This window comes from Coptis chinensis, chromosome 9, assembly GCF_015680905.1.
Source record: "Coptis chinensis isolate HL-2020 chromosome 9, ASM1568090v1, whole genome shotgun sequence".
Taxonomy (NCBI): domain Eukaryota; kingdom Viridiplantae; phylum Streptophyta; class Magnoliopsida; order Ranunculales; family Ranunculaceae; genus Coptis; species Coptis chinensis.
Window position 1 is genome coordinate 50,118,741 of NC_141464.1, and position 10,989 is coordinate 50,129,729.

Genomic DNA, 10,989 nt, shown 5'->3' on the forward strand with positions numbered 1-10,989 from the left:
CATCATCCTCATTATGATGCGGTCATCATCTCTGCTGCTTTCATTAGATTATGGCGAGTTCAATGCATAATGATAGACATTGGGAGTTCTGTCAGCATCATTTTTGCAGGTTGCTACAAGAACATGCAACTTTCAAAGAATTTGGTGGTTGCAGAAAATAATCCAATAGTTGGTTTCGATGGAACAGCAACAACCCCAATGGGAAGAGTTTCTTTACCAGTCACACTCATGGACAAGATGACAGACATTAAATTCCTTCTAATGAATTACAAATCCCCTTACAATGCAATCTTAGGAAGGGATTGGCTCCACAATATGGGGGCAGTAGTCTCTACTTTTCATCAGGTAGTCAAGTTCCCATCCCTTGGCAAAATTTATAAGATATGGGGCGACCAGATGGCTTCCCACAACTGCCACGAAAAAGTTTTGGAGGAGTATCGTCAGTCCGATATGCAAGGAAATACAGTTCTCAGCAATTTGCAGGAGGTTTATAAGTCAGAATCAGTACCACACAATATTTGTACTGCTAGTTCACGAAATGAAGGGCCACCAACTATATACTGCCTCTTAGAAGTGCAGATTGGGAATTCAAGCTGCGAAACAACTTTCATATCGGCAGAATTGTCAGAAAACGAACAAGCGGAGATGATTACACTCCTCAGAAAAAACAAGACAATATTTGCTTGGTCAGTGGAACAAATATATGTATGGAATTAGCCCAGATATTGCATGCCACACGTTTGACATTGATCCTACAATCAAGCCAATGCGGCAGAAACCTAGACGTATGGCACCGGATAGAAAACTCAAGGTCAAAGAAGAGATTGATCATCTACTCTCAGTCAAGTTTATTCGGTTAGTTTCATATCCTAAATGGTTATCTAACGTAGTGGCAGTACCTAAGAAGGATGGTAAAATGAGAGTGTGCATCGATTTCACGAACCTTAACAAAGTTTGCCCTATTCATCCCTACCCTCTTCCAGGGATATTAGAACTGGTAGATGCCACATCTTGCTACTCGCAATTATCATTTATGGATGCTTCTTCAGGATACCACCAGATTCTGCTATCTATTAAAGACCAAGAAGCAACTACATTCATAATTTATCAGGGAATTTTATGTTACCAAGTCATGCCTTTTGGCTTAAAACACGCGGGTGCCACTTATTAGAGGATGCACTACTACAGAATGACACATATATCACGGTCAATAAGAACGTTTATACCACAGTTCTTCCAAAAACCGTGGGAAATACTTATATATCACGGCGGAAATTTCTTTGGTCATTGGTTTACTAGTATATGCCACAGTTACATGAAAACCGTGGGATAAGTTGGGCCATATACCATGGTTAGTTTTTTTTTCAGCATGAGAGTACTCCACATCCCCACTACCTTAAACATAAACAATGGTATATAAATTTTCCACTTTCTACCGTGGTTTATGACTTTATGCCAAATAGTCAAATCTGAAAAAAAAAAACAATAAGATCTAAACTCATTCAAATTGGATTCCCGCTATTCTCTCGGTCTCTCCCCATAACTTCTACAGTTCTACGACTCTTAGGATTCCCGCAACAGTGAGAAAACCCACCGTCACTACAGACGTCCGTGGTCTTCCTCTCTCTCGTTCAAATTGTGTTACCTCAAATTGCAAAGGAGAGAGAGAGAGAGAGAGAGAGAGAGAGAGAGAGAGAGAGAGAGAGAGAGAGAGTGTGTGTGTGTGTGGAAGATGCACAAACAGAAACTACGCGTTCAGATCATTTTGCAACCGTTCACTAGTACAAAAAAGGGCTTTTGTGACTGTTTTAAAATGTTATTTGTGACTGTTATGTTTGAAATGGTCACAAAAAGCAGAAAAAGATTTTTATGACTGTTTTAAAATGTTTTTGATGACGTGCGTTTTCGAAATAGTCACAAATGTTATTTTTCTAAAGAACGTGCATAGTGACCCAGGCCACAATTTGTCACTGTTTGTATAGACCAGAAATTACTAGTGGTGGTATTTCTCATTTTCTCATCATTGTTACAAGGGTAGTGAAGTTATTTTGCCAAAAAAAAATAGAAAGGAAGCCGTGAAAATCAGTTTCTTTATCTAAAGTCTAAACGGACCACTCTCTCACAGTTCTCATCTTCTTCATTCAAAACTCAAAAGACAAAGCTTTCTCTTCTCTATCTTCGCTTCCACTTCGTTAAAAAAAGCTCTCCCTCTTTCCTACTATTACGGGTTTGAATTATCAGTATCTATCAAAGTCGATTGTGATTTGAGCTTTGAATATCGGGGTGGGGCTTCAAATTTCGGTGGTAATTGAACTCATGCTCTTCATCGGGCTAGATGTTGAAGAATAATCAACCCGATGTCCCGATACGTCTTACAGTTTAATTTCATCTCCTTCATTTTTGTTACGTTCTGGATCTCCCATCCATCTTCACATATCTTCTTATCGATCCTCTCCTCTTTGTTTTCTCATTTTTTGTAACTTCTTCTTTCAAAACACTCAAACTCGAATTGAAGACGACTATTCAGAAGAAAGACCACGAGAAATCTTTGCGAGGAAAACATATTCGTAAAGGTAATTTCCTATTTCTTGTTGATTTGCTTTGCACAAAGTTTACTCCTTTAGCAAAGCACGATTACAAATTGTTATACTATTTGGGCCATTCAAACAATAGTTCCTGAGTTGAGTATAATCAAATGTAATATACAATTATAATTGGGTGTGTATGTGTTTTAAGTGGAAGGGTATTTTGATACATTGTTCTCTGATTTTTATCTATACTCCTTTGTAGCTAATGGGTTTATGTGTATTAAATATTTTATCAAATGCTCACATGTGGTTTTTGGTATTCTGTTTTCAGTTCAAGTAGACCCACCATTCTATATATGTTGCTATTCAGATTTACTGATCACTATTGTCAATAGATGTACTGGCTATAGTGTGTACCCCTATAAGGAATCAAAATTAAGTCAGATTTACACAAGTCTTCACTTAATTAATATCCATTAATCTGTTAGTGTGAACTGTGAAACCCCCAATCCAAATTTGTCATCCTTCAAGTCTTCACTCTTCCAAAATATTATTCACTTCAATATTTGTCACACAGTTTGGCATCAGGTCAGCCTTTTTCCTGCTTTGAGTGTATTGATTCTCTTATTTTTATTTTTTTTCATTGATTTCGTAATGTAGCATTCTTTGCATGTTGGAGGCTAAACATTATGTCAAGCTGAAACTCCATCAGCTCAGAAACTTGAGTCTGCTACCCAAAACTCCATCAGCTCAGCTCAGGTCTTGTTACTTACTCGTAATTTGGCTTCTGCGCATTCTCTAATGTCCAGACCTTATTACTTTGCATACATCTCAGATATGTGAGGCACACCTTATGTGTAAGAGTGTTTTAAAATTTGAGGTATGTTTTTCTTTCTCAAGGTTAATTTGAAATGTTTTTTTTTTTTACTTATTTATTTGTTGCATTTGCTTCTAAAGCTCAACTGCATTACTTGTTGACAGAACCTGTGTTGAGAAAGAGGATAAAGAAGTCGTAAAATGTGGAACTGAAATTATCTCAGGATCGGATAGAGAAGGTTAGTCATTATTAACACTGATCTCATCTTTTCACTCCAAACAATTGTGGTCATGATACTTGTTCAATATGTCCACTTATTAACACTTGTCTGTATTATTAACCTTACTTGTTGAGGGTCAACATTTAGCATGTTAGTTTTAAAAAGAGAGATAACCTAACACTACATTATGACATGCAATGTTTGATTAGAGTCTTCCAATTAATCCCCCTCCCCCTCCTCTTCCTAACTCTCTCTCTCTCGCCTGTGGGGTGTTGCATACATGGTGTCTATGGGTGTGCACATGGGGTGTTGCATCTCGCACTTCAGAGTCACCACCTGCAACTACCGTTTATCGTCACCTTGGCTTATGGCTCATTAACCATGACCACTTGCTGCTTTGTTGAAGCCTCACGTCCTACTAAGTATGGTAGCAATCCCCCGCCCCGAGAGTCCCTGTTCTATGGCTCACACCCGGAATAAGGTTTTTTTTTCCTGATCTTAATTTGAGTTTTGATTTCTCATATATGATAACTGAACCTTTTATTCAGTAGTGAACATAGGTTTCATCATGGTGGTTCCTCCTCCGCCATTACGGGAAGATTCCCCTTTCATCTTTTCAAAATGGGAGGCTCATTACTTTAAAAACGGGGCTAAACCGACAAACCTACCTCTCCTTCTCTCGACCTTGGATGATTCGGATGATGAGGAATCCGAATCACGAGACAGCTTGCCTCTCGTGACTTGCCCGTCATCGCTTGTCCGACTAGTATCTTCCCGGTCTTGTACAAAGAAGCACCTACACGCTTTGCTTTGCAATCCTTGGCGTAGTGACCAATCTTGTTGCACTTGTAACAACGCCTTTCCTTGCCACCCCCTTGGCGGCGGCGGGCTGCTATGCTTCTCGCTGAACTTTTTCTTCTCATTAGACCACTTCTCGTGTTGCTCTTTATACCGCTTCCGACGATACTTTGAACGCGTCGATAGCTCTTCGAAGGCTTCCATTCCTTTTCGGCTCAATACCCGACTGCCAACGATGTTCTTTCCGAAAGAAAGAGCTTTCTTCGGCATTCTCTACCTTCTTCTGCGTGCAACGCTCTATCGATGTGATCTATCTATCGCCAAGAGCTCACCAAATGTCATTAGGTCTAGATCATCTTCTTTTAGCCCGCTTGACCAAATCTCCTAGGCCATTCGGCAATCCCGCGATAAACTTCTCCTTCCGGTTGCTTTCGGTTGCGGTCGGGCATGTAGAAGACGCGTTCTAGGAAAAACGCCTTTGTACCACTTATACTCATCAAGGCTTTTGATCCTTAGGCTCATCGGGGCTGCCGCGATGCTTCTTCTCATCACTTTCTAGTGGACCGCGAAGTGTGTCCGAATTGTAGCGAGTAAACTATATCTACCGGATTCGGGATTAGTCGTCCTTCCGAGTCTCGAAAGCGGGTTGACCGGAGATAGATCAATCCTTACGAAGCTTCAATCTCTGCCTTGGCTTCCTTTGGTAGATGATCCCACCGGTTTCTCAACAGACCGACAAATCCTTCCGATTGATAAGTCGATATGCGGTTTCAGACTTCATTCTTCCCGTGAAGATAGGCATTTGAGGCTGCGATCATCATGCCTAACATCCCGTTAATCTGTTCGGGATGAAGGCCATTAATGCTCCAGGGATAGATAGACTTATCATTAAATCCATCATGAGCCTTGATTGGATCTCCAAATGCAAGATCGATCGGCGGCGGTCTTTTCAAGTACTTTTTGCCATCTTGATATGCCGATAATCTTCATTACTACTTGTCGACGATCTTCGGATTAATCGATTCTTCTTCGGACGAGAATTCACATGTCTTCATTGTGCTAATACGTCGATCGCTCAATCTCATCTTCTGCCCCTTCTTCATTGTCTTTGTGCTCCTACAGAGTCGATCGCACTAATCTGTCGTGAGGAGTACGGGATACCCGTTATAATCTGAACTCCAAAGACGATCGCGGCTTCCTGGGCTGGAAAAATTTGTCTCCTCCTTGACTTTGGACGTCTTTGGCACTATTCTTCACTACCTCTCTACTTTCATAATCTCGTGAGGGTTCACCGGGCTATTCTATCAAGATTTAACCTTTGTCGAAGGCTTTCTTTAACGATCTGCTTACTTGTCGCGCACTTCATCGCGTATCTCTTCTTCAACACGCTTGATCTGGCTGCAATGCAAAACTTCTTTTATTGTTTCTTTCACTTTCGTTGCAGCTCTTCATGGATCAAGTTTTCACGTATCTTGACGCAAATCGTCATTAAGTGTCGCACCAATATGATGGTTTATAGCCTTTTTGGCTATGTTGGTCCAATTCAATTGCTTGTAGAAATTGGATCGCCCACGGAGATCACCTGAGTAGACATTAGAGGAGCAGCGATCGTTATCTTTGTTCCCTTCATAGTAGATTGGCTCGAACGGAGGAAACGCTGAGGAGATCTCGTGATAGTCTTTTCTCATAGTCTTCCATATAGTATAGATTCTCTTGCCATAGAAATAATCCAAGAACGGTTGCTTGGAGCCCGCCTTTCGTTCTTCAATCCATTTGTTCCGGATCGGTATCCTCTCGTTCTTCATGTAATCTGTGAGCCACCGTTGTCTTCGAGGATCGTTGAGATCTGAGATAGTGTTCTCGCATCCAACTCTCTCTTCAAGTCTTCGGGGAATCTTTGGCATTTTCCTTTGTAGCTCCTTTTTCATCATCTACAGGCCGACTCGAAGTTATCATAGAGATAGACTGGAGTGGGTAGACCATTCTTCCTTGGTCTTCATCCGCCTTCGCTTCGAGAGTCAGCCGTACTACTCCGTCGTCAAGACTCTTGATGTGATCGGAGTTGTTGCCTGGCTTGGCGGCGCGAGCACCTTGGGCCGATTTTCATCGAACTTAACGCCCCAATCAATAGGTATCAAGACTGAACTTGGCTTCACCTTCGTGGCGTAAGAACTTCGCCCTTCGACATCTTCTTGCAGGAAATACCCATGGAAGGATTTTGGAGCCTTAGGTATTCCATTAAGCTTGTCTCCGACTCGATAGCATAGCTTCCATGAGATAGAGATATTCACCGAACCTTCGAGCATATCAAACCCTTTTGTCTTTGTGTGTGTAGACGGAGGGGCCTGGTTCAGATGTGGATCTGTTAAAGATATTATCATGTTTGGGCTAGTGAGGAAGGTGACTTTGCCTTTGCCGAGACTTGCTTCAATAGCTGCAATCGGGGGCTTGGTCGAACCGATTATGTCGGTAGTCCATTACGCACACCAAGATAGATGTGTTGAGCTCTAGGCGTGTAAGTGGTAATGCACATCACATCTAGTCGGCCAATATGGATGAAGCAAAAGTCCTTTCTCGTACTACCGAAGCTTTCGCGGGTTCAAAGACATGGACATATTGACTTAGATACTCTCAACGGGGCAATGTTGGAAAGGTTAAAGAGCGACTTGCACAAGGTGTTGCACAAAGCCGCCACCATGAAGATCAACGACCGGGTCGGGTCTTCAAGAGGGCTTCGACGAGATCGACAAGCAACTCGATAAGCTCGTTCAAAACAGGGAGAGTCGTAAAGCTCTGCCGTCAAAATAAGCATCCGAACCCGAGTTTGATTAGTCCCACGAGGCCCCGCTGAGGCGTGCCACACAAACATATCCTCCGTACCGCACGAGGTTAAACAAACTGCACGGAATGCATGTATGATGTATCTGAAATTTTATTGTCTTTTCTAGACGTCTTTAGAAGTTTTTGACTTACTTTTTCTTTTCATACTAATAAAGAAGAGATCAGACTCTTTTAGAGTCCCAAGGTCTCATTACAACCATTAGTGGTCAGCGAAAGTCGAAAGAAGGTAATGAAATTATTAAGAAGCTAGACATGGGAACTTGTACCATTGCCACGAGATGTGAAGCCAATCACGTGCAAGTGGGTGTACAAGATCAAGAGGCAGAGTGATGGCTTATTAGTAGGGGAGCGGTATAAGGCCGGTGGTTGCAAGGGGATTCGAGCCCTTCGAGTCTCTCTCAACTCGAGAAGTGGCCCGAATGGATGAATGAAGACCGCGATCGCGTATGAGTCGATTGTCACTCCCTTGGAAGCTCTAGCTCGTAACTATTAACTCTCGGAAAATTAGCTACTAGGCAAATAACCAATGCAGAAACTCTCCTTAGCGGCTTCCTTATAAGAGGGAACTTCCCATTTGGTCAACTTTAGTGTAGTTTCGATTTGATGTCACTTGTTAAGATTTTCTCTCGGGTAAGACCCGAAAAGACAAGAAAGAAAGAACACATAATCGGACTAAAAGGCAAAAATTAGCCTATATAGTCCGACCGGTTTGATTAATGGAGAAATCAGATTAGAAGGAAACTTAGCTCCAAGTAACTACCGACTTAGCTAACCTTAGCGGGAACTAACCGATCGCAGGAAGTCACTACTTAGCACTAGCAACAAATGAGAACTAGCGACAAGAGGTTCTAGTTTTATATCACAAAACTGTTGTGTAGATACCGAACGAAAAACCACTATACTTCCAATATACAATTCTCTCATGGAATTTATTTATATTGTTTTTTCATGTTGTAAAGGTCATGGGACAAAGCGATTAGCATCGAGGAATTTTGTGGTGAATGGGAAAACAAGAGGTTGAATGCGGGGAGATATAAACAATCATTTTCTGGTATGTAGTGTACAAGATAATCATTTACCAATGCACGTTAAACTAAACTATATATATTGTGGAATTAGACTGCTTTTTCTCTTGCATATTTTATTTCCGGAAGTATAAACAAATCAACGACCTTCATACCGGGGCTATGAGCATATTGGCCCCCGGCAATGATCGGACATCTGGACCTTACCCATACCGCAATGGAAGCTCCATAACACCTTGGAACTCACAAGGTCAAGTGCAGTTACCACACTTCACACCGGTGCCTACACTTCTTGGAAAAGGGTAATCTTGGTTTTACGTTTCTTTGTTTTTGGCTTTTCACTCATTTTTTACCAATCAACACAAAAGAAAGAAACAAACATCTAGGAATCTCTTTTTTCACTTTTTATTTTCTGCGACCAATTTATTGGACGTGCTATCCAAAGAGTAATTATAAAGATTTTAACTTCGATCAATACTTTAACTTTTAAGTTTGTGGGAGCCCACGAAAAGTTATGCTCATCTATCTTCTTGCTTTTATATCTAATTGCATTAAGTTTATTCAAATTCAATGGTGTAGTAAAAAGTGGTGACATCATTAGTAGAATGGATATGACTCGTGAGTCCGTGGAGGCTCTCTGGGAGCAATCATGAACTTCAATCGCCCAAATAAGCCATCCGGAAGGCTACTATATGTCTTGGTTTATGTTTTAGGGATAAATGCTATATTTTTTAGGATGGTTCTCTTTACCGGAAAGGTGGGCTTAGGTTATTTGAAATTGTTGTTAATTTGTCACTTGCGATATGAGAACTTCGCACCTTTTAGTATCAGTAAGGAGTCGCTAGCTCATCTGCTCTAAACTCCGCCAATGAAACTTTTGGCTTTATGTTAACTTGAATTACCAATTATCAGCACCACAGTTCCACAAACAACACCATAATTAAGGAGAAGAAAATCAATCAAATGTGAAGGAATAAGTACACACGAGTCCCGAGAAGTTAGTCTGTGAGGGATCTAAATGTTGTCAATAATCAATAGTCTTACCACATTACCGATAGCTAAATCTCTTGCTTGATTATTACATGTCGCGAACTGGCTCAAAAATAATCGTTCAATCATTTGAATTACCTAGGCTCCAGTTGCAAAGGCATGAAACAATTTCCATTATGCAGCCTTCCCAATTTGTTAAAGTTTTACACAATTGTATTGTTTGTAGACTCATATAGAAGAAGTGTGATAGGTATTTTACATTTAATTTCTAAATCTGTGTCTAGGCATGTATAATTCAAAATTTTGATTTTGTGATGCATCTTTTCTCTGTGTTAGAGCAAAGTAATGGCGTGATGGAGATTGGATGTGCACAAACTGCAGCAACCACAACTATGCATCACGGTCGCAGTGCAATAGGTATGTGTTCGTTCTTCTCTATTTGTCCTCTGGGTCTCTACAACTAAGTTACTCTGTCATCTCTCCATGACTCCATGATTATCTGAGGTTTTGTCAAGGGAAAATGTCTGCCTCTAGCAAAGTTGAATGTTACGTGTTGTTCTCTCAAACTCATAGACGAATCTCTACTAATTTATATATGATATGTAAGGCTGCGTTTGGTAAGCTGAGGACAAAACTTATGGTCTTTTGCCGCTCTGTGTTTCTGAAAAAAGGAAAACCCTCTGCTTCTAAGTTTTCTTAAAATGCTCCAATAAGCGTACACAAATTTCATGCCACGTGGTAAAAATATATACTTCACCATCATGATAAACTCGCCATGAATATGGCGGATGAAGAGTATATGGCGCGTAAAAAATATTGCCGACTGAAAAAAAATACATTGAGATTTTCCAAGAAATCTTTACTTTTAATCAAAGTCAAGCTAAACTTACGGTTCAAGATCAACCTCCTCGGATTTACCATCAATATCACATCATGTTCGTGATTGTGCTTTTGGGACCGCCATAGTTTGGTATGTTTTATGCTTTCTAAGTTTGTGTTCTTTTTTCAAATATTTATTCCTAAATCTTTTGGTTCCTTCCCAGTTCCCTCTAGATTACAATTACAATTTAGAATTAGGTAGTAGTTGATTGTTTAATGCATTCCACTCTGCGGTGTAAGATCGAGAAAGATGTCTTTGTCAATCAATCTGTTAGTGTTGTGCTTTGACTCATCCAGATAACAAATTTAGAACTGAAGGAGACATACACGCAAGATGAACTTGACGGTGTTCGACTCGATATTATTTAGTTCATCTAGGAAAATGGGGTGTTTCAGTCGGAAGTGAATGAGGATGAGTTTTAGTTATGTTCGGACCCCTCCAGTTTAATTTATGAGTCTTACCTTTTTAATTTATGAAAATGAATTTGAAGTTTGTTTTCTTAGTGCACTCAAAAAATTAATGGAAGTTTTTTTTTTATTATTATTATTATCTTTTTTTGCAATGTTTGATAGTTTATTGTACATTTTGGAATTTGTTGGGAAGATGGAAATGTTGTATGTAGGCAGGCTGTGTAAATTTTGTTATGCAGGTTCGGTTTTTAAGTGGAAGACTGTTGCTAGTATTATTATTAAAAATATATATATATATATACCATGGTTTGGCATAAACCGTAGTGTTTAGTATAACTATATACCACGGTATTATAACACATACACTAATATAAACCACGGTTTCAATAGCTTATATGCCACGGTTCTGTTGACAATCGTGGTATATAATGGGCATACAAACCACGGTTCTTTGAAAAACCGTGGTATCCGTTAAACATA

At 40.1% G+C, this 10,989-nt stretch overlaps 1 long non-coding RNA gene across 1 annotated transcript; it reads left to right on the top strand.

The window, feature by feature from the left end:
* The first annotated feature begins 3,193 nt into the window (after positions 1-3,193).
* Positions 3,194-8,256, top strand: LOC147476500 (uncharacterized). Its single transcript, XR_015209536.1, has 3 exons — positions 3,194-3,408; positions 3,510-3,583; positions 8,164-8,256. It is a non-coding gene; the product is annotated as an uncharacterized LOC147476500 (long non-coding RNA).
* The last annotated feature ends 2,733 nt before the right edge of the window (positions 8,257-10,989 follow it).